This window comes from Mytilus trossulus, chromosome 9, assembly GCF_036588685.1.
Source record: "Mytilus trossulus isolate FHL-02 chromosome 9, PNRI_Mtr1.1.1.hap1, whole genome shotgun sequence".
In the NCBI taxonomy this organism is placed as follows: Eukaryota; Metazoa; Mollusca; class Bivalvia; order Mytilida; family Mytilidae; genus Mytilus; species Mytilus trossulus.
The window spans coordinates 3014543-3020542 of record NC_086381.1 but is presented as its reverse complement, the minus strand read 5'-3'; the positions used below and the strand labels follow the sequence as shown (position 1 = coordinate 3020542).

General features: G+C 31.4%; 1 protein-coding gene across 2 annotated transcripts in view; it reads left to right on the top strand.

The window, feature by feature from the left end:
- Positions 1–397: 397 nt before the first annotated feature.
- The window catches only part of LOC134684888 (uncharacterized), a 40194-nt gene continuing 34591 nt past the window's right edge, over positions 398–6000 (top strand). The window contains exon 1 of one of the 2 annotated variants that reach the window (XM_063544200.1): positions 398–553. The gene's annotated coding sequence lies outside the window, so the exon portion shown is untranslated. Of the gene's footprint in view, positions 554–2222; positions 2474–6000 lie in introns of those variants that run through there. The other variant, XM_063544199.1, reaches the window with a different exon arrangement.

The window sequence follows — 6000 nt, the reverse complement described above, 5'->3', positions numbered from 1 at the left end:
AGCTGTAATCAGAATTGCACTACAACAGGTGGTTGTTGCTTAGTCATGTGAAGTACTAGCTAAGATCAGAATGGCATAAAATATGCGCTTTTTGCTTAGTGCCTGATTAATCAGAATGGCACTGAAACAGATGCTTGCTCCTAGCTTTACTAGGATGGTGACATTACAAGTATGTGTTACAAGCTGAAAAGAAAATCACAGTAAAACTTTTGCTTTACCATGTTTACACTAGTAAAAAATAAATGACAACTTAAAAGTAGGTTAACAGTAAAACAGGTGGGTTGTTTGGGATAGATAAATATGTGAGCTTTGTTAAATCAATTTACTAAACTTATAAAAACTTATTTAGGATTTCCCTAGTGGAAGGTGTTAGAAATAATAATTATCAGCTGTCTAGAGTGGGTAAGGTTTATAATAAAGACTTCTGTCTATCAGGAAACTTTCTATGAACCTAAATGGACTCGGTGCTGATGGTAAAATTGAAGTCTGGTGACCAGTGAGAATTGTGCTTCCTATCTTACTGACATTGTTGATGGTAAAATAAAACTTTCAGGTTGGTATCAACTTATTGTGAAGATTGCATAAAATTAATTTAGAAATACATTGATTGTTTTATGCTTTGATGAGACAGCTACTCATCAACACAAATATGAAATAGACATTTGAACAGACAACTTTCGAGTTCGATGCGTTTACGTCAAAAACTTCGGTTTTAGTGAACATTTATGCTGCACAATGATGATGACTAAAAAAATTAATAAACATTAATAGTGTAGGGATACAGGCGATCCCCTCTATCTGGTAAATGACTTCTTAAAGGCGTTCTTAATTGACAAGTTTTTTTTGTTGAAGGACAAACTCTCTATAAAGCTCTACAGTTGATATGACAAATTGATAAGTTTCAGGTTCATAATCGTACAATATCTTAATTTATGTATTGTATGAATATCAAGCATAAGGTCTACTTGTCTTTTATAAGTTAGGATAGGTACTTTTGCTATTTGCAAGACTCGGGTTAGAAAGTTTTTTGGAAATAATATATGGATATCTTATTTATGACTATTCTTCAAATCAGGAGACATAGTTAAAAGTTTTTTAAAAGGTTAAAATTACCCAACATGGTCATCTCTTAATGTAAGGAAATGCAAAATACAAGCTCTATCATCATGTAGCATCTTTTGCCTTACAATGAGGGGGATAGGACCTTTATCGGAACTCCAGGATCGGGTGTTTAAAGCTCTGGATTTCGGGAATGACCCTGGCAGGATCCAGGAAGTCTTTTTTTCGAAATTCTGGATGTGGGGATTTAAATTATTTAAATTCAGGACCACTGGGTTTCGTGTTTTTAAGCCTGGGATATCGGGACCCCTCTACAATGAATCAATACTCAATCATGTGTCAATAGTATGACTCTATAAAACTTCAGTCTGTTTGTCTGATTGACAGATTTCCTCAAAGTTTTCTTCACTTCTATGCCAGTAAATGATTTAATATCTTGTCTGCAGCTTGCATATATAAAAAAGAAGATGTGGTATGATTGCCAATGAGACAACTCTCCACAATAGACCAAAATGACTTATACATTAACAACTATAGGTCACCGAACTGCTTTCAACAATGAGCAAAGCCCATACTGCATAATAAGTCAGTTTGAGTTTTAGCGAGTATGCAATTTTATTAAAATCTGCTGTTTAGTCATTTCTATAAGACCACCGGCCCAAGCTTGTAAATTGCTTTCAGAGTTGTAAAATTCTCCTCTACAAGACAACAGAATCACACTAAAATGAAATCTTAAAATTGAGCCTAGGGGTTCTGGATTCAAAACTTATCGTAAAGAATGATGTCACAATTTTTAGCAATAATAAAAACATTGCTTCAATTTATAAATTTCCAGTACTGCTCACTTTTTTACTTTGCTAAACAAATAATCAGTGATTAAACATGGATTAGTGATTAAAGATGGATTAGTGTCTAAGTAGGTGGTCCTCTGGGTAATGATTTGTCAAAAGGACAATTTGTTAATTAATCAAAGTAATTCTCTCAAAAATAATCAGTTTTCACAAGTCCTGCATTGTTTTCCAGATCACATATCTTAATTAGTTCAATTTGATAATTTAATTGAACAAAGTTGTTGATTAATCCATATTGACATGCTTAGGTAAAGATATGTATTGTTCATATGGTTCAGGTAAGATGTCATGGTTCAGTGATCACCAGGTAAATAGTATTGATTGGGTGAGGGGTAGACTACAGGGTGTTGTAATCTCTTTGCTACTGGATGTGTAAGTCGTTTGGTGAGAAAAAGGAGGAATTTCTGCAGTTGCATCTCCTGGGATTTATTTGTTTGGAATATTAAATGGTGGACGTATTGTTTATGAGGTGACTTTGTTGAAAACAAAAACTTTTTTTCGAGGATTGTTTTTTAAATGGGAGAAAATTGATTAATTTGTCCAGGTGGAATACACTGAATCGGGTAGGTACATAAAGTAGTTATACCAATACACAATTCTATAATCTTACCAATGTACATTTCTTTGATGTTATAAATTGAATATTTAAACAGATCCATTTTCTTAATCTTATGAAGTTCAATTTTAATTGTTGAAGTAGTGATTCACTTAGTTACAGCATGATAAAATAGACATTTTATATCTTACTATTGAAAAGTTTGACAATAGAGAAATGTCTTCTGATTGACAGGGTCAGTCCTTTACTTGTCCTGGGTTGCTTGTAGTGAATACCAAATTATTTATTCTTAGCCTGTTGTCAAGAACATAAATTATTTTTTTAATAAAAATGGAATTCAATCCATCATAATGTATATAGTTAAACATATCATTTTGAGCTCACATTTATATTCATATTTACTTAAATGATAAATGATGATCTTATTTGGAGCAGTTTTGCTTATCCAAAGTACACATGGTTTAGGCTATTGCTGCAGAACTGCAGCTCTTAAAGTCCCTATGATATTTTTGTGACATACCATAGACCATAGACCAAGTTTAGGTATTGCAGAATATAAAAACAGAAAGTTTGTAACAAGTTTAAAATACTTCTCTCAAGCCAGGGAAGTCTCCACTTCTGATAGAGGTTTACTTTTCTTCTTACAGTTCTATGAGAAAAATAATGATCACCAATAATAGATCAGTAAACTTATTTGAAATGCATTAGACTTTTTACATGTTTGAAGTAATGGTTAACAAACGTAATTTGTGAAAACTTGTTGCACAAATATAACAATCTAGATAAGATAATGCAGTTTTACATTTTTATTGAATTGTTGAGGGCTGTTATAATTATCCCTTATCCTCTTTCTGACCAACTTAAACTGAAAAAGATGTTTGGAATTCTGAAATATAAGACAGTCTATTTGATAAGTATACAAGCATTGTATTAATGAATTTGATACAATATAAGTATGTATATACAATGTATACATCATATAACATGTATTATTCAATAGATTTATGAAATAACATCTACGTTGTTGTAACATTTGTTGCAATTTTTACCAAAAAATCAATTTCATTTTTCACAATATTTTGAAACATTAGCTTTTATGAATAATAAATAGATATGAAATTAATGCATTCATATTGATAAGTGATATATTGGCCTTTAAATAGATTTATACAGTGCAAGATGTTACTGTGTTTTGGGTGTGTCATACAGAATATTGTGGGAGGAAAAAGATGCACAATCAATGTTTAAATTCAACAATTTATTCAATGGTAATTCTCAGTAAGAACATTTACATGAATTAGGGTAATTTTGTGGTTTCAGTGATTTTCTATATGTCCTTTTGGTATTTAAAAAATGTAGATGTCTCTATTTAAGTGATGTTCTTATGATCAATTCTAATCCAGAATTGGTAAATTGAGACAATCCAAATATAATCACGGCTCAATGAATTTCCAAGTTAACATTTGTATATATATCCTTATCAGTGAAGATATCAATAAAAGGAAGGTTTGGGGGGTGGGGGTCCAAACTTTGTATAAAGGGACGGGGGTTCCAATTATTTGTCGCTTTCTAATGCATTGGATGTCAGAAATAGAGGGTTTTCCAACCCTCAAACCTTCTTGGGTCTGCCACTAACTGAACTGAAAAAGAATGATTTTTATGCCCTATTTATGGGTACTATGTTTTCTGGTCTGTGAGTGCATTCTTCGTCTGTCCATCTGTTCCTTCGTCTATTCATCTGTCCCGCTTCAAGTTTTTGGTCGAGGTAGTTTTTGATGAAGTTGAAGTCCAATCAACTTGAAACTTAGTAAACATGTTCCCTATGATATGATCTTTCTAATTTTAATGCCAAATTAAAGTTTTGTTCTCATTTTCAAGGTCCACTACACATAGAAAATTATAGTGCAAAAGGAATATCTGTGTACTTGGGACACGTACATTCTTGTTTTATCTGTTTTAAAATTTTCACAATAATGTTCCATAGATATTGATGTAAGTCAGTCAGAAGAAGTGGGTCTAACTCCTATGTCTTGTATACACCTTTCGATCACTTCAAATTCAGTTGCACGAATTAAATTCCTGCAGGAAAAGTGGCTTTGAAGTTGATTTTTATTTTATCTAATGATTTACCCATGCAGCATATTTATAATACCCAGTGTTAACGTACAATACATACAGACTAGATTTACATTTAGACAAACTCATTTTCAGATAAACTCATTTGAAACTTTATGATTGCTCTACAATTTCATAAATCTAATGGGAATTCTAAATGCACAGTATTACAATTTAACTAGTTAATTTTTATCAACTTATGCAATTTATTTCTTGATTAAATTGCTTATGGTAAAAAAAATACCACAAAACACAATCTCCTGGGGGATGAAGATAATTGTTTGAATATAAAAATATAATTTCCTGGTTCAGTGATGTTTGATTGGATGCTGATTAACTCTCTTTATTTACATATATAATATCTTTATAAGCGTCCTAATTCTACCACAAATAGATATTTATACAAGGAAAAGATAAGCAGCATCGATACAATATAATTATGTTGTAACAATAATAATTCAATTTTAAGAGAAAAAAAAGGGTCAGTGTAAAAATAAGGTGATATGGTAGGATTGCGAATGAGACAACATTCTATCCACCAAAGTTACGTGGACGTGGATGTAAGCAATTATAAGCAACTGTACAGTGCTCAGGTTTGGCTATTAGGTATGTTTTGTTCACTCATGGAGGGTATACCAGACATACATGTTGAGTCATAATGCAATCTTACAATCATAAAGTCTAATGGATATGTAGTTATATAACAAATAATATACTTTAGAATTTAAATGCCTTTTTTTTTAACATTTTAAAAAACTGTCATAAAATTTAAATGTGATTCTACCCTGCTCATTGTTGTTGAGTTCTATTTATTTGTAAATTATTGCAAGTTTTACATGCTTTTGTAATTGAACATATATAAACCTGATGAAAATATTATAGAACATGCTGTTCCAAACAGCCAAATTGATAGCTTTACAGCACATAATTTTACAAATAAGTGATACTCTTGCAATTTAAGCATTTTGACTTCAGTTTGCTACAACAAACTGCCAGCAATACTAACAAACTGCTGTCATAATAAAAAACAAAACAAAACAAAGACCAGTTAATCCACAAAGGAGTTTGTCTTTTTATCTTGTCATAAAACTTGTCATAATTGATCAGTATTAAGACAATCCAACATTGGCTTTAGGGGGGACAACAAAGAATATTTGAAGGGTGTATGAATTACAAACCAGTTATTAGTCAGCATACAGCTATCAAATTTGTTATCATGTACAATCTACCGTTTTAAAACACTATCCTCTAATTTAACACTGACCATAGGACATGTTACATTGTTTACAAGGATTGCCAAGTTTTTCTTGTTTTTAGTGATTTTTTGGTTTAGTAGATTTTTCTTGAGTTTTACTGGTAGCTTCTGGATATATATGTAGATGGTAATAAAACAATTTAACTAATGTTAAATGAAATAAG